Genomic DNA, 23522 nt, shown 5'->3' with positions numbered 1-23522 from the left:
GCTGGCTTTGTAAATACGAACATTGAATACTAAAACAAGGAAGTCATGCTAAACAACACCAACAACTTGCATTTATATAGCGCCTTTAAAGTAGTAAAACGTCCCAAGGCGCTTCACAGGAGTGCTACCAAAAACAAAATTTGACACCGAGCCATATAAGGAGATGTTGGGACTGTGACCAAATACTTGTATACAGAGGTAGGTGACATGAATCTTGTCATTCATGTGGAAATGACTTATGAAGTAATACTGGGCGGCCTGCTGGTGGCGCTGTCCAGGGAGAGTATAAATACTCAGGCATGGGCCCAGCTTGCTCAGGACATTCTTTAACAGGAACTAGTGAAGGACACAACTAGATGTCCATGTTGAAAAACAGTTGATTAAAGCCTTGTTTAATACTCAGACCAAGTGCCTAGTAGTTTTCTTACGTCAGTAGGTTTTAAAGAGCGTCTTAAAGGAGGAAAGGGAAGTTGGGGGCGGGGGGAAGGGAGAGGTTTCGGGAGGGAATTCCACAGCTTAGGACCTTGGCAGCAGTCAGTGGTGGAGCGATTAAAATCGGGGATGTTCAAGAGGCCAGAATTGGTTGAGCGCAGGGATCTCTGGGGATTGTAGGGCTGGAGATTAGTGATGGGGAGGGGCGAGGCCATGAAGGGATTTTAAAACCAGGATGAGAATTTTACAACGGAGGCATTGCTTCACTGGGCGTCAATGTAGGTCAGCGAGCACAGGGGAGATGTGTGAGTGGGACTTGGTGCAAGTTTTTTTTTCTTTCAAAAATATATACTTTATTCATAAAAATCTTTGTTCATGTACATGACAATACAGTCCACATCTGGTACAATACAAATTAACTTCAGCACATGGCACTCAATTTACAAATTACATTACATTTATCATTACATATATCAAAGCTTGTTGCAATACATTACAATGCACTCCACAAAACATATTACAGATGAAAGCAGTACATGGCACTCTTTTTACACAAACAGGTACATTTTCATTACATATTTTATAAGTCATACAGCCCGAGGGGGGCCGAGCTACATTCCAACACTTGTCAAAATACATTACATTACAATCCACCAATTGTATTTATATATGGCATAATACACATGAATGCAGTACATGGTACTCTATTTACATCCACAGATTACAAGTGCTTTACAATTAACACACTGGTACGTCATACGGCCCGAGGGGGGGTTTTCTACTGGTTTCAGCCCCTCGGTGTACACTGGCGGGAGGGCCTTAAACTGTGGCCCTTCCCCATCGGGCCTTGGCGGCGGCAGCACCAACCTTTAGTGCCATGGGCAGCAGAGTAATCCTTTACAAATCACTGGTTAGGCCTCAGCTGGGGTATTGAGTACAGTTCTGTGCACCACACTTTAGGAAGGGTGTCCAGGCCTTGGAGAGGGTGCAGAGGAGTTTTACCAGGATGATACCAGGGATGAGGGAGTTAAGTTATATGGAGAGCTTGTAGATGCTTTAATTGTTCTCCTTTGAGTGGAGAAGGTTAAGTGGAGACCTAATAGCGGTATTCAAAATTTTGAGGGGTTTTGATAGAGCAAGCAGGGAGAAACTGGTTCTTCTGACAAGTTCCTTGGAATGTTTTTCTACTTTAAAGGTGCTGTATAAATGTAAGCTGCTTTACCAACACTGCATGCTCCAGATGTCCCGTATTCCTTCTCCGCACATGCTTAGTGTTATTTCCTTTGGCGATTTCATAGAAACTTGCAGCATAGAAGGAGGCCATTCGGCCCGTCGTGCCTGTGCCAGCTCTTTGAAAGATCAGTCTTGTTTAGTCTCACATGCCCGCTTTTTGTCCGTAACCCTGAGAGTTCCTCATCCTCTAGTACCCGTCCGACTCCCTTTTAAAATTATTTATGGAATTCGCATCCACCACCTTTTCAGGTAAAGTGTTCCAGATCCCGACAACTGCGAGTGGAAAAAAATTCTCCTCATCTCCCCTCTCGATCTTTTTCCAATGATTTTGAATCCATGACCTCTAGTTATTGACCCACTCGCCAGAGGGAATATTTTTTCCCTATTTATCTAGCTTGTGTCTCTCCATTGTTCTCAATGCCACCACTCTTCCCCATACATACATTTTGTGTGTCCTTACTCTTGTTTCTGTCATTGCACAGTAAATCAATGGATCACTGTTTCTGTAAACTTTCCGGTATTAAGTGCTACATTGGGGAGGCAGCGGACCTGAACTGGGAGCAAGAGCAAGATAAAGAGCGTGGCAGAGGAGGCCCGAGAGCAGAGGCAGCGGACCGGAGCTGGGAGCGAGAGCAAGATAAAGAGCGTGGCAGAGGAGGCCCGAGAGCAGAGGCAGCAGGCCTGAGTGGGACCGGAGCTGGGAGCGAGAGCAAGATAAAGAGCGTGGCAGAGGAGGCCCGAGAGCAGAGGCAGCGGGCCTGAGCGGGACTGGAGCTGGGAGCAACTCAACACAGGCAGAATTTGAAAGAGTGGCATCAGAGTAAAAAAAAACCTAAAGTGACACACATGGCACAAGGGAAGGAGTTGATTGGTGAGCAGCTGGTGAGTGTTTTTTTTAAAGTTCTAAGTTTATTTCTGCTAAGCTAGTTAATAGTCTGTTAAATACAGGCATGGCAGGGCATCTCAGTCCCGTGGAATGCACATCCTGTGCCATGTGGGAAATCCAGGATGCTTCCCGTATCCTGGACAACCACTTGTGCAGGAAGTGTCGTCAGCTGGAGGAGCTCGAGCTGGCGTCACTGCGGTGCATCCGTGAGGCTGAGAGCTATGTGGATAGCTCGTTTCAGGAGGTGGTCACTCCGCAGCTTAAGAGTGCAGGCAGAGAGGGAATGGGTGACCGCCAGAAAGAAAAAGAGAGCCAGCCAGGTGGTGCAGGAGTCCCCTGAGTGCATCTCACTCTTCAGCTGGTACTGATGAGGGCGATGGTTCCTCTGGGGAGTACAGCCAGAGCCAAGTTCACGGCACCATGGGTGGCTCAGTTGTACTGGGGGTGGGGGAGGAGGAAGCTCGGGGGGGTGGGGGGGTGCTGCAGAACACTCTGAACACTATTCGCTTATATTTTTTGCTTAACTCTTGAGGGCTGAAAATATATACAAGTCACTAATTTTATTCAAACCATAATACGAATGTGAGTGTCAGTGAGCTTTTCTTGTTCCGGACGTGCTGTCGGGACTCTTGGACCTGTGGTCTCCTTGAGTTGTTGGAGACCTTGTCTATGGTTGCTCAGCTGCAAGTGAAGGTAAAAATGGAAGGAAGAGCTGATCACTCCGGTCCAGCTCCCGACATCCAGTTAGAGTTTCCAATGGAAAACATTGACCGCATGTAAATACAGATGTACAATTAATACATTTTCCATGTTCATACAAGTGAAACTCCAACACGGTGAGATCTGTTTTTATGAAGCTGGGGAACTTTATCAACCCCTTCCTTCTGTTTCACATCTCCACCTCCCCAAAAAAGGACAGTGGGTATGGTATTAACCTGTATTGTTTTCACACACTGTGTCCGGATCAGAGTGGGCTTGACAAAAGCCTGGCTTGCCCTTGCCCAACTTCTCAATGGGGAGGAAAGATGCAAAGTGGCAACAGAAAAAACGACCCTTTGTCCGCCATTCCTGTCCTGAAGGTGTTCACTCTTGGTGGGGTACAGACACTGGATACCCTCCGATACCTCCTCCAAGCTGCTGCTGTTTGAGAGACTAGCCAACCACGGGATATCACAACCGAGCCTGATGCTGTCCACATAACTGTACTTCAGTAGAGTTGCTGAATAGTAACCTTGTACATGAGTCACTGAAAGTGAATGTGCAGGTGCAGCAAGCCATTAGGAAGGCAAATGGTATGCTGGCCTTCATTACAAGAGGAGTTGAGTACAGGAGTAAAGAAGTCTTACTCCAATAATATAGGGCCTTGGTGAGACCACACCTGGAGTACTGTGTACAATTTTGGTCTCCTTACCTAAGGAAGAATATACTTGCCATAGAGGGAGTGCAACGAAGGTTCACGAGATTGATTCCTGGGATAGCGGGACTGTCGTATGAGAAGAGATTGAGTAAACTAGGCCTGTATTCTCTTGAATTCAGAAGAATGAGAGGGAATCTCATTGAAGCATACAAAATTATTACAGGGCTTGATGGGGTGGATGCTGGGAGAATGTTTCCCTTGGCTGGGGAGTCTAGAACCAGGGACCACAGCCTCAGGATAAAGGGTAGGCCATTCAGGACTGAGATGAGAAGACATTTCTTCACACAGAGTGTTACGTCCGTGTATAATAAGACACAGACTGCGGAGAACGGTACAACAGGTGTTTACTCAACGTGGCTCAAGCTGCAACTGAACTGTATAGATTACTACTCAGTGTTATATACAGGTGTGGTCACTGCTGGTACTGCAGTATACATGAGCTGTAAAAAATAGTTCCCTCCTTAAAGGTGTATACATTACAATTCCTCCCCTTTTAGATTAACAGTACGATAACACTCATTTAACAATTAAATATCAAACTAATTACAATTAACACTTTTAACATGCAACATTAGCTGAAAATAGTCTATTTATATATTCAGTCTTTGGGGAGGCTTCCTGATCCTTTCTGGATAGCGCCTTTCCCGAGTGTCTTGCTCTTGGTGCGGAGGCGATTCTGGCCCCCTGTCGTCGGTTGGTTCATCAGTTTCCGATGCTACTGTTTCTGGGGTAGATGCGACCTGTACGTTGGGTTCATCACCAGGTATGTATGGGCGAGGCATGGGGTTGACTTGTTTCTGTGACTCTAGGATCTGGTCAGCATGGCGTCTCACGATGCTCTCCCCAACGTCCACTGTGTACATTAGTGGGCCCTGCCGTGTGCATATCGTTCCTGGCTGCCATTTTTCTGTTCGGTAGTCGCGGGCCAAGACTGGTTGCCCTACATTGAAGCTCCTTGTTGGCTTCTCATGGATGTGCTGGAATTACTTACACTCAACATCTCTTTGTACGTTTGGTCTGAGTAAATCCAGGCGAGATCTTAACCTTCGGTTAAAGAACATCATGGCTGGGGCCTGGTTGGTGACTGCATGTGTCGCATTCCGGTAGGCGAACAGGAAATTGCCCACCTTGTGCTGCAGCGGAATGTTGTCATTGTACATAGCCTTTATTGCCTTCTTAAAGGTTTGTTGCCTTCTTAAAAGTTTGTACGAACCTCTCAGCCAATCCATTTGTGGCTGGATGATACGGGGCGGATGTGTAATGCCTTGCCCCATTCTTTTTCAAGAACCTCCGGAACTCTTCGGACACAAACTGTGGTCCGTTGTCGGAGCAAATCTGTTCTGGCAAGCCATTCCTGGCAAAAATGGTCCGTAGGACTGCAATAGTTTTCTCCGTGGTGGTGGAGGACATTTTGATGACCTCAGGCCATTTCGAATGCACATCCACGGCTATTAAAAACATTGAGTCCATGAATGGACCAGCAAAATCAATATGCACCTGTTGCCATGGAGATGAGGGCCACTCCCATGGGTGCAGAGGGGCCTGTGGTGGTGCATTTTGGACTTTCTGGCATCCTGAGCAGCTCTTGGTCAGATGCTCGATTTGTTTATCGATTCCCGGCCACCACACAAGCCCTGGCTAGGCTTTTCATTTTTACCCCTCCCAGATGACCCTCATGAAGCTCATTGAGCACTCTATCACTTAACTTGGGTGGAATTACCACTCGGGATCCACACATCAAGGTCCCCCGGCACACTGACAGCTGTTCTCTCCTTGTCGAGAATGCTGGCAACAGTGAGTCGCCATGTGCTGGCTATCCCTTCACCGTCAAATCATATACCTGAGACAGTGTCGGGTCATTTCGGGTTTCCTTTTCGATACAAGCATTAGTTACCGGTAGGTATTCAACTATAGTCGAATGGAATATTTCGACAGGATCCACTGCTGGTGCTTCCTCCGCAGTAGGCAGTGGCAGGCGTGATAGCCCATCAGCATTTCCATGCTGTTTCGTGCCCTTATATTCAATCTCATAGTGGTGCGCCCCTAGAAAAAGTGACCATCTTTGTAGTCGTTGCGCAGTCATCACCGGAACGCCCTTCTTCGGATTAAAAATGGAGACAAGAGGCTGGTGATCAGTCAGCAAGGTGAATTTCTGCCCGTGCAGATAGTGATTGAACTTTTTCACTCCCCACACTAGGCTGAGGGCCTCTCTGTCAATCTGGGTGTAGTTACGCTCGGCTGAGGTTAGTGATCGTGACGCAAAGGCTATTGGCCTCTCTGAGCCGTCCGAGAATTTGTGCGACAGCACCGCTCCAATGCCGTAGGGTGACGCATCACATGCCAACCGAATTGGTAATGCCGGGGTGTAATGGGCCAAAACCTCTTTCGATGTGATTAGTGTTTTGCTCTTCTGGAAAGCTCGTCTACATTCGTCACTCCACTTCCATGGCACCCCAGTTTGCAGTCGGGTGTTCAGTGGGTGTAGTATTGTAGACAAATTTGGCAAGAACTTATGGTAGTAGTTTACCAGCCCGAGGAACGACCTCAGTTATGACACATTTTCCGGTGCTGGAGCCTTGACTACTGCCTCAATCTTCTCTGGGGACTTATGTAACCCCTCTTTATCGATAACGTGGCCACAATACGAGATCTGTTTTCTAAAAAACTCGCATTTGGGGCGGTTAGCTCGGAGCCCATATTCCTGCAATCTAGTGAGCACCTGCTCCAGGTTGGCAAGGTGATCACTGTCATTTTCGCCCGTGACCAGGATGTCGCCCAAATAACACTGGGTCCCTGGGATCCCTTGCAGGACTTGTTCCATTGCCCTCTGCCAAATAGCCGGAGCTGATGCTACCCCGAATACCAGCCGGTTGTATTGGTAGAGACCTTTATGGGTGTTGATTGTGAGGTATTTTTTTGATGCTTCTTCTACCTCCATTTGCAGATACGCCTGGGCCAGATCAATCTTAGTGAAGCGTTTCCCTCCAGATAGCGAGGCGAAAATATCTTCAATCCGCGGAAGTGGATATTGTACGGTGAAGGACCGGGTTCACTGTTACCTTAAAGTCCCCACGGATGCGAACCTTCCTTGGTTCCCCAGGCGTGCTGCGCAACGACTTTTTCATCACGGGGATGATGGGTGTAGCCCACTCGCTCCAGTCTACCTTGGACAGTACACCTGAACGTTCCAGACTCTCCAGCTCTGCTTCGACGGCTGGGCGGATCGCATAAGGTATCGGTCTGACCTTAAAAAATTTTGGGCTTGCGTTTTCTTCAATTTTAATCATCGCTGTCATGCCTTTTAGTGTTCCGAGTCCTTGCTGGAACACTTCTTTCGCATCAGTTAGGATCTTTGACAGTCGCCCAGGTGTGACGTCATCATCCTTTTTGTCAGCCACAGTCAGTGCCTGTATGGAATGCCAATCCAGTTGTATTTTCCGGATCCATTCACGTCCCAGTAATGGTGGTCCTCCATCTTGCAATACATACAGGTCTAGTTTTGGTGTTTCCTTACCGTTATATATAACGGTCACCCTTATTTTTCCTTTGGGGTAGACTTTTTGCCCCGTGTACGTCTTCAAAATAATTGTTGTGTCTCTCAAGGGTATGTGTGAGAATAGCCACTCGTAGTCCCGTCGGTTTATGACTGTTAGGGCTGATCCTGTGTCCAATTCCATCTTTACCTGGACTCCTGCTAACTTGAGAGTGACCCAAATGGTTCGGTGATCCTCCGTTGTGATCACATTATATAGTTTCAGACAACTCAGTTCCCTGCTTTCGGAGTCGTTATCACTCTTTTGTTCATCTGAACTATTCTCCGTCATCTTATGTACATTCTTGTACTTTCCTTTGGTAGGTTTCTTATTGCTGGTTTTCTTTCCCGACCTGCAGACTCGTGCTATGTGTCCTACTTTTCCACACTGTCTGCACACTTTGTCTTTGAACCAGCAATCATTCTGGTCGTGTGTTGTTCTGCCGCAGCGATAGCACTTCTCTGTTCCACATGACATTTTGTTTGTGCCATATTCTTGCGGTCTCTGTTGTATCTCTGCAGCGCCCCGTGCTGCTGCTTCATATGATACCGCAATGCTGAAAGCCTTTTCCAGCGTAAGGTACTTTTCAGATAAAAGCCGTTTCTGGGTTCCTTCACTTTGAAGCCCACACACAAACTTGTCCCTTAAGGTATCTGCCAGTCCCACTCCAAACTGGCAGTGTTTCGATAGTTTGCGCAGCTCTGTTAAATAATCAGCATTGCTTTCATCCTTATGCTGGTTCCGTTTGTGAAACTTGAATCTTTCTGCTATCAGCAGCAGTGTGGGGTTTAAATGTTCCTTTAGTATCGTTACTATGTCTTCAAAACTCTTTTCCATTGGCTTCGTTGGGGTTACTAGATTTCGTAATAAACCATACGTCTTTGCACCCATTAAATTTAACAATACCGATGCTTTCTTGTCATCTGACACCTCATTTGCCTTGCAGTACACCGCTATTCGTTCGACATATGTAGTCCAATCTTCGACTTCATTGTCAAATGCGGTGATACTGCCACTCTTCGGCATTTTGGGTGTGGCTTAAAATGGCATCTCCCGCGCTTTCCTTCCTCCCCCGCTGCTGCCGGTTCTCGTGGCAATGGCGGCGCCCTGTAGGTTTCGCGCCCTTCTCCTGCGCTGCTGCCAACGCCGCTCTCGGCGGTCCTTGTGGCAATGGCGGTGCCTCGTGGGTTTCTGCGCGTCTCTCTCTCCCTCTCTCCAACGCTGCTCGGCCCCTGAACACCGGCTGCGCCCTGTGCGCTCTGCCCTCTCTCTCCCCCGTCGACACTGCTCGGCCCTTTGCTGTGCCGCTCGGTCGGGCTCTAGCCCGCCGCTGTCCGGGAAGGGTCTGCGCACTACCTGTTGCCAGCCCGTTTCGCTGGACCACCTCGACTGGAAAGCCAAGCCTAGCTCTCGACAGCCTCCCCCACAATTCTCGAGTCTCTGCTGGATGACTGGGCGGTTGCCCGTGGTCGACGCCCGAGTGTCTGGCCTTGACCTCCAATCCACTGATCTTCAGGAACGAATCCCCAGGAGGTGATGCAGAGTTGCAGGTAGGTTCGAACCTGCCTCGTCGCCAATGTTACGTCCGTGTATAATAAGACACAGACTGCGGAGAACGGTACAACAGGTGTTTACTCAACGTGGCTCAAACTGCAACTGAACTGTACAGATTATTACTCAGTGTTATATACAGGTGTGGTCACTGCCGGTACTGCAGTATACATGAGCTGTAAAAAATAGTTCCCTCCTTAAAGGTATATACATTACACAGAGGGTGGTGAATCTTCCCATAAATGAATAAAAAAACGAATCTCTGATCAGGCAGATACGTAGCTCTGTGTTTGCTTAAGTCCTTTCAATAATATTCTTCAACCAGATCCAATCTGCAGGTTATGTGTAGAATATATGAAGGAGTAGAGTGAATTAATGATCCTTTATTTTCATCTTTCATAATGGAAATTGCAGTCACTGTGCTGGTCATGCCCCCAAGTTACTCGGGGACTAGAATTGTGGAGAGAGGTTAGGAGAAATTTCTTTTACACACGGGGTTGCTAGAGCATGAAATGCATTGCCACATGAAGTGACTGAGGAAGAGATCACTTCACATCTTCTCAGTGATAAATATTTGAAGCAGGAAGATGTAGGGTTATGGGGAGCGAGCAGGGCAGTGGGATTAGTTTTGGATTGCTCCAGCAAAAAGCTGACACGACGGACCGACTGGTTTTCTTCTGTTCTGTATTTAATAATTTTCTTTTTCTCTTTCCCTCCCTCTTTTCTCTTTCTCCTTCCCTTTCTTCTCTTTCTCCTTTCCTGTCTCTGTTTCTGCCTCTGCCTCTCTCTCTCGCACTCTCATATATCAATACTACAATGGTCAGTCCTGCTTTGAACCCTCAACTCCAACTAGATTCTCTCTCACACATTTCCATCTTCCTGCATCCTCACTGCACTGAAAATAAGACTTACTGCACAAAGTTTCCTACACTTAACTCATTCTTTCCCAGTACATCAAAAGTATAAAACACCCTTCCTCTATTAATTTCCAAATGTTAAAATATGACTTCAGGGTCACCTAATCGCTATTTCCCGTCTTACATCTATTTTTATTCTTTTACATCCGTACATAAGAAATAGGAGCAGGAGTCGGCCATTCGGCCCCTCAAGCCTGCTCCGCCATGCAATAAGATCATGGCTGACCTTCGACCTCAACTCCACTCTTCCGCCCAATCACCACATCCCTTGATTCCCCGAGAGTCTAAAAATCTATCGATCTCAGTCTTGAATATACTCAACGACTCAGCATCCACAGCCCTTTGGGGTGGAGAATTCCAAAGGATCCTTTTCGACCGTGATGGTGCCCTACATTAAGGGTCTCGGCCCGTCTAAGGGGGTCAAAAGCACACTGATCTTCCATACCACTAGATCATCTTCCGCTAAGATTGAACTGTTTTTTGTACAGATGAGGTAAAGTCTAGCTCCAAGTTGTTTAAGCATCAAGTGGTACCACAGTTACCACTGGGAAATGAACACACCCTTACACTTTGGACACTAAAAAAAAACATGTGTGCTCGACAACTGAAATAAAACTGGGAAAATCTGGGCATGCGCAGCAAGATTAGTTAGCAGTTAGAGTGGTTGAGAAAAGGTAGGTTAAAATGTCAGGTGGGAGGCTTCATCAGAAACTAAAACATGAATCTGCCTTTCCCTTTCAGATGCTGAATGACCTGTGTATTTCCAGCATTTTCTATTGTCTGTGTACTTGCATTTTAAAACTAACTTTAGTTACTCTTTATTTTTAAACTTAGCTGTATTTAACATCCAGTGGATCAAAATCTTATCATTTTTAATCATGGAATCATAGAATGGTTACAGCATGGAAGGAGGCCATTCGGCCTGTCGAGCCCATGCCGGCTCCCTGCAAGAGCACTTCAGCTAGACCCACTCCCCCGCCCTTTCCCCGTGACCCTGCAAATTTCTTTCCTTCAGGTACTTATCCAATTCCCTTTTGAAAGCCGTGATTGAATCTGCCTCCACCACCCTCTCAGGCAGCGCATTCCAGATCTTAACCACTCGCTGTGTAAAAAAGTTTTTTCTTACGTCACCTTTGGTTCTTCTGCCAATCACCTTAAATCTGTGTCCTCTGGTTCTCGACCCTTCTGCCAATGGGAACAGTTTCTCTCTATCTACTCTGTCCAGACCCCTCATGATTTTGAACACCTCTATCAACTCTCAATCTTCTCTGCTCTAAGGAGAACAACCCCAGCTTCTCCAGTCAATCCACGTAACTGAAGTCCCTCATTCTTGGAATCATTCTTGTAAATCTTTTCTGCACCCTCTCTAAGGCCTTCACATCCTTCCTAAAGTGCGGGGCCCAGAATCGGACACAGTACTCCAGCTGGGGCCGAACCAGTGTTTTATATAGGTTCACCATAATTTCCACACTTTTATACTCTATACATCTATTCATGAAGCCCAAGATCCCATTAGCCTTTTTAACTGCTTGCTCAACCTGCCCTGCCACCTTCAACGATTTGTGCACATATACCCTCAGGTCTCTCTGTTTCCAGGATTGTACCATTTAGTTTATATTGCCTCTCCTCATTCTTTCTACCAAAATGTATCACTTCACACTTTTCTGCATTAAATTTCATCTGCCACATGCCCGCCCACTTCACCAGACTGTCTATGGCTTCCTGAAGTCTATCACTCTCCTCCTCACTGTTCACTATACTTCCAAATTTTTGTGTCATCAGCAAATTTTGAAATTGTGCCCTGTACACCCACGTCCAAGTCATTAATATATATCAAGAAAAGCAGTGGTCCTAGAACCGACCCCTGGGGAACACCACTGTACACCTTCCTCCAGTCCGAAAAACAACCATTCATCACGACTCTCCGTTTCCTATCACTTAGCCAATTCCGTATCCATGCTGCCACTGTCCCTTTTATTCTATAGGCTTCAACATTGCTGGCGAGCCTATTATGTGGCACTTTGTCGAACGCCTTTTGGAAATCCATGTACACCACGTCAACTGCATTACCCTCATCAACCCTCTCTGTTACTTCATCAAAGAACTCAATCAATTTAGTTAAACACGTTTTGCCTTTAACAAATCCGTGCTGGCTTTCCTTAATTAATCCACATTTGTCCAAGTGACTGTTAATTTTGATTACTGTTTCTAAAATCTTCCCCACTACAGAGGTCAAACTGACTGGTCTGTAGTTACTGGGTTTATCTTTACACCCTTTTTTGAACAATGGTATAACATTTGCAATTCCCCCTTATCTAAGGAGGATTGGAAATTATGGCCAGTACCTCTGTGATTTCCTCCCTCAGTAGGCAGTGTCTTAGGCCCAACCATCTTCAGCTGCTTCATCAATGACCTTCCCTCCAACATAAGGTCAGAAATGGGGATGTTTGCTGATGACTGCACAGTGTTCAGCGCCATTCACAACAGATAATGAAGCAGTCCATGCCCGCATGCAACAAGACCTGGACGACGTTCAAGCTTGGGCTGATAAGTGGCAGGTAACATTCGCGCCACAGAAGTGCCAGGAAATGACCATCTCCAACAAGCAAGAGTCTAACCACCTCCCCTTGACATTCAATGGCATTGCCATCACCAAATCCCTCACTATCAACATCCTGGGGGTCACCATTAACCAGAAACTTAACTGGACCAGCCACATAAATACTGTGGCAACAAGAGCAGGTCAGAGGCTAGGTATTCTGCAGCAAGTGCCTCACCTCCTTTCCACCATCTACAAGGCATAAGTAAGGAGTGTGATTGAATACGCTCCACTTGCCTGGATGAGTGCAGCTCCAACAACACTCAAGAAGCTCGACACCATCCAGGACAAAGCAGCCCGCTTGATTGGCACCCCATCCACCACCTTAAACATTCACTCCCTCCACCACTGGTGTACCGTGGCTGCAGTGTGTATCATCTACAAGATGCACTGCAGCAACTCACCAAGGCTTCTTCGGCTGCACCTCCCAAACCCGCGACCTCTTCCACTTAAAAGGACAAGGGCAGCAGGTGCATGGGAACACCACCACCTCCAAGTTCCCCTCCAAGTCACACACTATCCTGACTTAGAAGTATATCGCCGATCCTTCATCGTCGCTGGGTCAAAATCCTCGAACTCCCTACCTAACAGCACTGTGGGAGTACCTTCACCACATAGACTGCAGCGGTTCAAGAAGGCGGCTCACCACAACCTTCTCAAGGGCAACTAGGGATGGGCAATAAATGCTGGCATTGCCAGTGACGCCCTGATCCCATAAACGAAAAAAAAAAAAAAAAAATTCTTTAGCATCCTAGGATGCATCCCAGCTGCTCCTGGTGACTTACCTACTTTAAGTACAGCCAACCTTTCTAATACCTCTTTATCAATTTTTATCCTATCAAGTATCTCCACTACCTCCTCCTTTACTATGTCTATGGCAGCATCCTCTTCCTTGGTGAAGACAGATGCAAAGTACTCGTGTAGCACCTCAGCCATACCCTCTGCCTCCATGCATAGGTCTCCTCTTAGTCCCTAATCGGCCCCACCCCTCCTCTTACTACCCTTTTACTATTTATATGCCTATAGAAGACTTTTGGATTACCTTTTATGTTGGCTGCCATTCCATTCTCATACCCTCTCTTTACCCCTCTTATTTTCTTTTTCACTTCTCCTCTGACCTTTCTATATTTAGCCTGATTCTCAGATATATTTGCAACCTGACATCTGTCATACTCGCTCTTTTTCTGCTTCATCATATACGAACATATTCTCCATCTTTTTCATCATCCAGGGAGCCCTGACTTTAGTTGCCCTGCCTTTCCCCCTAGTGGGAATGTACCTGAACTATTTCCTCTTTAAGGGCTGCCCATTGTTCCATTACAGTTTTGCCTGCCAATCTTTGATTCCAGTTTACCCGGGCCAGATCTGTTTTCATCACACTGAAATTGGCCTTCCCCCAGTTAAACATTTTTACTCTAGATTACTCCCTGTCCTTTTCCATATCTAATCTAAACCTTATGATACTATGATCACTGTTCCCTAAATGTTCACCTACCGACACTTGCTCCACTTGACCTACCTCATTCCCCGGAACCAGATCCAGCAATGCCTCCTCCCTCGTCGGGCCGGAAACATACTGATCAAGAAAGTTCTCCTGAACACACTTCAGAAATTCTTCCCCCTCTCTGCCCTAACACTATTACGATCCCTGTCTATATTAGGATAGTTGAAGCCCCCCATTATTACTACACTATAGTTCTTGCACCTCTCTGTAATTTCTCTGCACATTTGCTCCTCCATATCTTTCCCACTATTTGGTGGTCTAGAGAATACACCTAGTAGTGTAATGGCACCTCTATTATTTTTTTAACTCTAGCCATATAGCTTCTGTCCTTGATCCCTGCAGGACATCCTCTCTCTCCAGCACTGTAACATTCTCCTTGACCAATACTGCCACACCACCTCCTACCCTCCCTTCCCTATCTTTCCTGAACACTTTATAACCAGGAATATTTAATACCCAAGCCTGGCCCTTTTTTGAGCCAGGTCTTAGTTATTGCCACAAAATCATATTCCCATATGACCTACCTAATTATTGTTTGAACACACAGTCTTGGGGGTGGAATCAGCTGCAGCATCAATAATGTTTGTGTGACTGCTGGCTGATAGCGACTTCTCGTTTGTCGGTTTGTAACCTGCACTACAGCCTCACTGAGCTGGGATTGTAGTGAAGCAAATAGCCCTTGTATTGCTGGTTCACTATGGGCAGTCAGCAAGCCACTAACTGAGGCCATCATTGAGTATCAGCAGAATCCTGTCTCACACAATTCTTTTGTTTTGTTTATACTTCCCACTATTGACTTGTTGCACTTGTAGCCAGTCTGCTCAGTAAATCGCTTGCTGTTGTGAGAGGGGAAGGGGAAGTGGAAAGTCACTCGATCATTGTGCCACACTCTATGTGCACGCAGGCCCCTTGCCCAATGATGCGGAAGCAGAATCGACAGAAGAAGTGACGGAAGAGTCTGCAGCTGAGTCGGGCTGGAGGAGGGCGCCAAGATACGCAACAGAGAAATAAATATAATGGAGCAAAAGATCCAGAGGGGCGATGAGAATGTTTTTTCGCAGCGAGTTATGATGATCTGGAATGCGCTGCCTGAAAGGGCGGTGGAAGCAGATTCAGTAGTAACTTTCAAAAGGGAATTGGAGAAATATTTGAAGGGGAAATTTTGCATGGCAATGGGGAAAGGGCAGGGGAGTGGGACTAATTGGATCGCTCTTTCCAGGAGCTGCCACATGCACAATGGGCCGAATATCCTCCTTCCGTGCTGTATCATTCTATGAATCTATGAAAGGTGAGAGAGAAAAGCTGTTGAGAGAGGGGTGAGGAACAGTGAACTGCCGAGCTCCACTGGTGTAGGCCAAAGAGCTGCCATCTGTTGTGGCTATCTGTCCTTTCACTACTGTTACTATCGTACAGACTCGGTCACCACCTGGTTATACTTCTTCATCACCTCCAAAAAAAAATCATTCAACTTTCCTCAGCAGTAATCTTTTTTTTCTCTTCCAAAAGTGTGTCTATCTCATTGCTGGGTTAAAAGTGTGAAGTTAGCTTTTACATGTCACACTCTCTGTCTATTATTCCCCCCAACCCAAACAAGCTGAACTTCCACTTTAAATGCACACACAGCACCTGATTGACGCCTTGCCATGTCAACGGAAAAAGAAAGGAAGGCAAACATAAGAGTGTCCCAGGAACAGCAGGCACCATATCTGCATCATCTCCGTACCATCACAGGAGGGCCAGGTATGGTCTGTGGACTGTAGTTTGAGCACCTCCGATTCACATGGGAAAATGGGGCTTTTTCTTTTACCATGATGTCATAGAGTCATAACGGCACAGAAGGAGGCCATTCGGCCCATCGAGTCCGCGCCGGCTCTCTGTAGAGCAATCCAGTCAGTCCCACTCCCCCGCTCTATTCCCGTAGCCCTGCAAGTTTATTTCCCTCAAGTGCCTATCCAGTCTCCCCTTGAAAACATTGAGTGTCTCCGCTTCCACCACTTCCGTCGGCAGCGAGTTCCAGGTCATCACCACTCGCTGCGTAAAAAAGTTTTTCCTCACAGTCCCCCTGTATCTCTTGCCCAAAACCTTAAATCTGTGTCCCCTAGTCCTTGTACCATCAACTAGTGGGAATAGCCTTTCCCCGTCTAGCCTGTCCAAACCCGTCATAATCTTGTACACCTCTATCAAATCACCCCTCAACCTCCTTTGCTCTAATGAAAACAAATCCAGCTTCTCCAACCTGTCCTTGGAGCTAAGATCCCCCATCCCCAGAACCGTTCTGGTAAATCTCCTCTGCACCCTCTCAAGGGCCTTCACATCCTTCCTAAAGTGTGGTGACCAGAACTGGACACAATACTCCAGTTGTGGCCTAACCAGCGATTTATAAAGGTCTATTCGGAAGTCACATAAGTACATCTTAGGTCACATGTGCATCATGTAACCTCACTGGTACATTTGGCCAATAGTGAGATGGTAGCAATATAATGTCCATAGGCTCTGCTTTAAATTGAATCCTTGGACAGCTGACATTTGAAGAAAGACAAAGTTTTGAACACCTGATGGGCAAACTGCAGGAAGGTCTGAGGTTCGGTACCTGGTCAGTGCAGCATTAAGCAGGGCATCCCACGCCCTACAGCTGTGCCCTGGGCTGTGCGAAGGGAGGGGATCTGGCCATAGTTCCCATTTCTGATAACTATCCAGTAACCTTTGCTGGAAAATGCATCTGTGGACATTGAATGAGAAGTGGATCACCCTCAACTGCGATGACCTTCCCCCCACCCCTGCCCAAAGGTCATTTAGCTTAATATTTTGATATTTAGCTCCTTTTAATTCTGTAACACTGGTTGAATAAATGAGCCTAGATTATACTTTTTGAAGGTTTAGGAACCAAATAGATCAAATAGAATCATTCTGATGCTGCCCCCAGTGTTCCCGTGTAGCTGTCTCTTGCAGTGGTCCTATTGTTGAAGGAGCTTTAGCTCTTTCACAGTAAAGTGATGCTACAGACGGTGTATTGCACGAATTCTGCATCAGTCCGGCTATTCCCACAGGCAGTTCCGCACAAGTGTTCAGAGTAATTCCGCTCCGGATCCGGCCCATCTTCAGGGAAAACTGAACTTCAAATAAGTCACCGGATGTGTTGAATTGCATAAAGTGCCATATATTGAAAGAAAGACATTCATTTATATAGCGCCTTTCACAACCGTGGGACGTCCCAAAGCACTTTACACTTCAAAAGTATTTCATTGGCTGTAGTCACTGTTGTGATTGTATGAAACGCGGCAGCCAATTTTGCACACAGCGTTGAGATAGAAACATAGAAGATAGGAGCAGGAGTAGGCCATTCAGCCCCTTGAGCTGGTTCTGGATTCCCCCGTCATTGGGAACATCCTTCCTGCATCTAGTCTGTCTAGTCCTGTTAGAATTTTATAAGTTTCAATGAGATCCCCTCTCATTCTTCTAAACTCCAGCGAATATAAGCCCAATCAACCCAATCTCTCCACATACGTCATTCCTGCCATCCCAGGTATCAGTCTGGAGAATCTTCGCTGCACTCCCTCCATGGCAAGAACATCCTTCCTCAGATAAGGCGACCAAAACTGCACACAATACTCAAGGTGTGGTCTCACCAAGGCCCTGTATAACTGCAGCAAGACATCCTTGCTCCTGTACTCAAACCCTCTCGCTACGAAGGCCAACATACCATTTGCCTTCTTAACCGCCTGCTGCAGCTGTATGCTTACCTTCAGCGACTGGTGCACAAGGACACCCAGGTCTCGTTGCACTTCCCCTTCTCCCAATCTATTGCCGTTCAGATAATAATCTGCCTTCCTGTTTTTGCCACCAAAGTGGATAACCTCGCATTTATCTACATTATACTGCATCTGCCATGCATCTGCCCAATCACCCAACCTGTCCAAATCATACTGGAGTTTCTCGGCATCCTCCTCACAGCACACACGCCCACCCAGCTTTGTGTCGTCTGCAAACTTGATAATGGCCAGATAATCTTATTAGTGATGTTGGTTGAGGGATAAATATTGGCCAGGACGCTGAGGAGAATTCCCCTGCTCTTTGAATAGCACCATGAAATCTTTTACATCCACCTGAGAGGGCAGACGACCTCTGTGGCGCACTGCGGTTTAAGATCTATTGGAATTTTTTGAGGGAGTAACTGGTAGAATAGATGGGGGAATTTTTTGAGGGAGTAACTGGTAGAATAGATGGGGGAGAGCCAGTAGATGTGGTGTACCTGGACTTCCAAAAGGCCTTCGATAAGGTCCCACATAAAAGATTAGCATGGAAAATTGAGGCTCATGGGATAAAGGGGAAAGTTTTGGCGTGGATAGGGAACTGGCTGTCAGATAGAAAACAGAGAGTTGGAATAAACGGCTCATTTTCTGAATGGCAGGCAGTAACAAGTGGGGTACCACAGGGATCTGTCCTGGGCCCCCAGCTGTTCACAATTTACATTAATGACCTGGATCAGGGAGTCGGATGCAGCATTTCCAAATTTGCAGACGACACTAAACTAGGAGGGGGGGTGGGCTCAGAGGAAGAGACCAGGAAGCTCCAGAGCGATTTGGACAGACTGGGCGATTGGGCGGATAAATGGCAGATGCACTATAATGTGGACAAGTGCGAAGTTATCCACCTTGGGTGCAGGAACGGGAGGGCAAATTATTATTTAAATGGCAATAGATTGGGAGAGGGGGAAGTACAGAGAGACCTGGGTGTTCTTGTACACCAGTCACTGAAGGCGAGCATGCAGGTGCAACAGGCGGTCAAGAAGGCAAACGGTATGCTGGCCTTCATAGCAAAAGGGTTAGAATACAGGAACAGGGATACCTTGCTGCAGCTGTACAGGGCACTGGTGAGACCACACCTCGAGTACTGTGTACAGTTTTGGTCGCCTCATCTGAGGAAGGATGTTCTTGCCATGGAGGGGGTGCAGCGGCGATTCACCAGGCTGATACCAGGAATGGCGGGAATGACCTATGAGGAGAGACTATGTAGTTTAGGGATGTACACACTGGAGTTTAGAAGATTGAGAGGGGACCTCATAGAAGTGTATAAAATTCTGACAGGTCTAGACAGACTGGATGCAGAAGGAATGTTTCCCTTGGCGGGTGAGAACAGAACTAGAGGACATAATTTAAGGATAAGGGCTAAACCATTTAGGACAGAGATGAGGGGGAATTTCTTCACTCAGAGAGTGGTGAACCTGTGGAACTCATTGCCACAGAGGGCAGTGTACGCCAGCTCATTAAATATATTTAAGAGGGAATTAGATATATTTCTACGGGCAAAAGAGGTTAAGGGTTACGGAGAGAAGGCGGGGACGGGATACTGAATTAAAGGATCAGCCATGATCTCATCGAATGGCGGAGCAGGCACGAAGGGCCGAATGGCCTACTCCTGCTCCTATCTTCTATGTATCTATGTATCTATGTAAGATACTGGGGGTAAAAATTGCAGTTGCACCTCGACTTCCCCACACAAGTTGCCAACCTGGTCCCTGCAGAAAAGAAAATTGAGGGCTACACTTATACACTACTTGTGCAATTGGATGTCGGGTGCCCACTTGTAGGGAGTCAAAAACTAGGGGCAATAAATACAAGATAGTCACTAATAAATCCAATAAAGAATTTAGTAGAAATGTCTTTACCCAGAGAGTGGTTGGAATGTGGAACTTGCTACCACAGGGAGTAGTCGAGGCGAATAGCACAGATGCCTTTTAAGCTAAATAAGTACATGAGGGAGGAAAGAATAGAAGGATATACAGGTAGGGTGAGAGGGAGCTCGTGTGGAGCCTAAACAGCAGCACAGACCAGTTGGGCCGAATGGCCAGTTTCAGTGATGTAAATCCTATGTAGAATAGGTTTGACCGAGTCCTTGGAAGCAGATTAACCGTCTGCTTTAACTGTCTGCTTTTTGGGTTTGGGAACCGTTTGTGGGATCGGGAGGCAAAAAGAGAAATTGCTTCGTACTGACGCTGCTGTGCAGTCACCGTTCCAGATGTTTCCAGAGAGTCTTGGGTGCATCGTGCTATCCTCCTGTGTTGATCTCCATGTTAGCTGCACTCTGATCATATGACGTGTTCAACAGTAGCAGCAGGCCTAATCTCAGCAGTGCCTACCAGTCGGCAATTTCTAAATCTTAGTAATTAACTTCAGCCTGTTGGTGAGCGGCTGCAGAAATGGGGTTTCATTGCACCGAGAAAACTGAAGCCAAATGCCTGTACACAGCACGGCACCTGTCAACAACAACTTTCATTTACATAGCGCCTTTAACGTAGTAAAACGTCCTAAGGCACTTCACAGGAGCATTATCAGACATAATTTGACACCGAGCCACGTAGATATTAGGACAGGTGACCAAAATCTTGGTCAGGGTTAGATCCTAAGGAGTGTCTTAAAGGAGGGGAGAGAGGTGGAGAGGTTTAGGGAGGGAATTCCAAGAGCCAAGGGCCTAGACAGCTGAAAGCACAGGCCCCAATGATGGAGCGATGAAAATCGGGGATGCGCAAGAAGCCAGAATTGGAGCAATGCAGAGAGCTCGGAGGGTTGGAGGAAGTTACAGAGATAGGGAGGGGCGAGGCCATGGAGGGTTTTGAAAACAGGGATGATAATTTTTAAACTGAGGCATTGCCAGACCAGGAGCAGGATGCATACCAATGGATCCAGATACTGTGGTAGTTGCATTGTGACCTTTTCCATTTATTCTGAGTTTCTGGCTGTTTGAATTTTTTGCAATTAATCTGAACAGGTGTCCCGTTTTTGAACAACTTTATTTTGGGGAAAGGTTACATAGAAACATAGAAGAGAGGAACAGGAGTAGGCCATTCGGCCCCTCGAGCCTGCTCCACCATTTAATGAGATCATGGCTGATCATCCAAATTCAGTACCCTGTCCCTGCTTTCTCCCCATATCCCTTGATCCCTTTAGCTTTATGAAATATATCCAACTCTTTCTTGAATATATTTAATGAATTGGCCTCCACTGCCTTCTGTGGTAGAGAATTCCACAGGCTCACCACTCTCTGGGTGAAGAAATTCCTCCTCATTTCAGTCCTAAATGGCTTACCCCTTATCCTTAGACTGTGACCCCTGGTTCTGGACTCCCCGGCCATCAGGAACATCCTTCCTGCATCTAGTCTGTCTAGTCCTGTTAGAATTTTATAAGTTTCAATGAGATCCCCTCTCATTCTTCTGAACTCCAGCGAGTATAAGCCTAATCGACCCAATCTCTTCTCATACGTCATTCCTGCCATCCCGGGACCCAGGTTGGGGTCAGTTTGCTGCACTGCGAGTCATTCTTTTGTTTTATTCAACTTCCCCAAAAAAACAGACTATCTTCTGGCTTTTCTCTTTCTCTTTTTCTCCTCCCATCCTTGTGATATTTCCCACCCCCCCTAACAATTCGTACTGCAACATAGTCCCACAAGTGCCAGCAGCCTTCCAGTAACTCACCCAAGTGGCCATTCTGCATGTGTGAATGTTGGCAGGCTGTTGGACCCGGGAGCTTCTCGAAGCCAAGCTTGTCCTCGGCCTATATCCACGCACGTGCACTTTCGCAGCAGGGGTCACTGGATCAATATTGGGAATGGGAACCTTGGTTCCCCTTCCTCTCGCTAGCCCAGGGCTGCTGAGGCCAATCGTAGCATCTCGGTTGCTGCTCCTGAAGAGATTGGGTAACTTGGGATACTGACCAGGAATCAAAGCCAAAACCTTCTGGTCTTCAAGCTCTGGGTGGTGCCTTTACCCGTTGAGGTTTTTGGAGGAGCCCTTCTCTTAGTTTTGAATTAACTTCCTTCACTTGAAGAGGAGTAGGCAATGGGTATCCATGCTCTCCTGCTGCAGTTTCAATACTTGACTTGCTGGTGATCCCAGCTGGTTGTCGAGCAGAGGTGAAGTGCTTCATCAGAGGAGACAGGAACTTAAGAGGGCCAGGGATCATACTGCATCACTCTTTCAAACTCCTGGAAGCCAAGGCTTTGGAGGATAATGGAGGAAAAAGAAGGCAGTTCACTTTCTAAGTATCAGCATTGATTTGATAACTTTCCAGTTGCCTTTAACTTCCCTCTCATTTTAAATGCAGGTACGAGGAAAAGCCAAGCCTTTCCGACAAAGAGGCTTTGGACGAAGCCACGGACGATTTGAAGGAAAGCAAGAAGGAACAGTAACAGGAGACACCGTGGAGCAATCCATTTCTAAAAAAATCCTCACTCCTAACTGCCTGTTTTTGTGTTCATTTCGTGCAGATACCTAATTGTACTGACATGGTCGTGTGTGTCTTGCATCCCTGGCAATTTATGGGGAAACAAAAAAAAGTATTTCATTACATCATGCTACGATGCTAGTTATTCAGTTCTGCTTGGGTGTTTTCGATGAATGTGCCAATTGATTGTTTTAAAAGGGAAAAAAAACTTGAGGGATTGTACCAGTGCCTATCTAAGTTTTTAATTTATTTTGACTGGATTAAAGTGATCGTGACGCTTTTTAAATTCAAAGGCGCCAGTATTTTTGTTTTGTTTCACAAACAAATGCAGAATTTTTAGAACAGCTGTACACCTGGTTCATGTTATAAAAAATTTGTATTTAAAAAAAAAACAAGGAATAAATACCTCAGCTGTTTTTAAAAGGGAATTTAGGGTTTAAGTGGGCAGGCTTTTTTTAAACACTGTCTGATGTCAACGATACAGCGGCAACCTCGCACGTGTGCAGCACCTAAAGAAAGACTTGCATTTATATAGCGCCTGACGTAAGAAAACTACTAGGCACTTGGTCTAAGCGGTAAACAAAGCTTTAATCAACTGTTTTACAACATGGAGGTCTAGTTGTGTCCTTCACTAGTTCCTGTTAAGAATGTCCTGTGCAAGCTGGGCCCGTGCCCGAGTATTTATACTATAAGAACATAAGAAGCAGGAGTAGGCCATACGGCCCCTCAGGCCTGCTCCGCCATTCAATAGGATCATGGCTGATCCGAATCTAGACTCACGTCCACTTCCCTGCCCTCTCCCCGTAACCCCTAATTCCCTTATCTGCTAGGAAACTGTCTATCCCTGGACAGCGCCACCCGCAGGCCGCTCAGTATTATTTCATAAGTCTTTCTTTCATGAATGACTGATTCATGTCAGCGTCTTTCATAGAAACATAGAAGATAGAAGTAGGCCATTCGGCCCCTCGAGCCTGTTCCGCCATTTAATGAGATCATGGCTGATCATCCAAATTCAGTACCCTGTCCCTGTTTTCTCCCCATATCCTTTGATCCCTTTAGCCTTAAGAAATATATCTAACTCCCTCTTGAATATATTTAATGAGTTAGCCTCAACTACCTTGTGTGGCAGAGAATTCCACAGGTTCACCACTCTCTGGGTGAAGAAATTCCTCCTCATCTCAGTCCTAAATGGCTTACCCCTTATCCTTAGACTGTGACCCCTGGACCACCAGAC

General features: G+C 46.4%; 1 pseudogene across 1 annotated transcript in view; it reads left to right on the top strand.

Moving 5' to 3' along the window:
• The window catches only part of LOC147108845 (signal peptide peptidase-like), a 58829-nt pseudogene extending 36191 nt beyond the window's left edge, over positions 1-22638 (top strand). Inside the window, exon 10 of the transcript XR_015080499.1 lies at positions 22169-22638. The product of XR_015080499.1 is annotated as a signal peptide peptidase-like (transcript). The remainder of the gene's footprint in view (positions 1-22168) is intronic.
• The last annotated feature ends 884 nt before the right edge of the window (positions 22639-23522 follow it).

The sequence above is a fragment of the Somniosus microcephalus genome, chromosome 13, assembly GCF_052327205.1.
Source record: "Somniosus microcephalus isolate GS21.2 chromosome 13, FLI_Smic_1.0, whole genome shotgun sequence".
NCBI lineage: Eukaryota > Metazoa > Chordata > Chondrichthyes > Squaliformes > Somniosidae > Somniosus > Somniosus microcephalus.
This window is presented reverse-complemented; position numbering and strand designations above follow the sequence as displayed.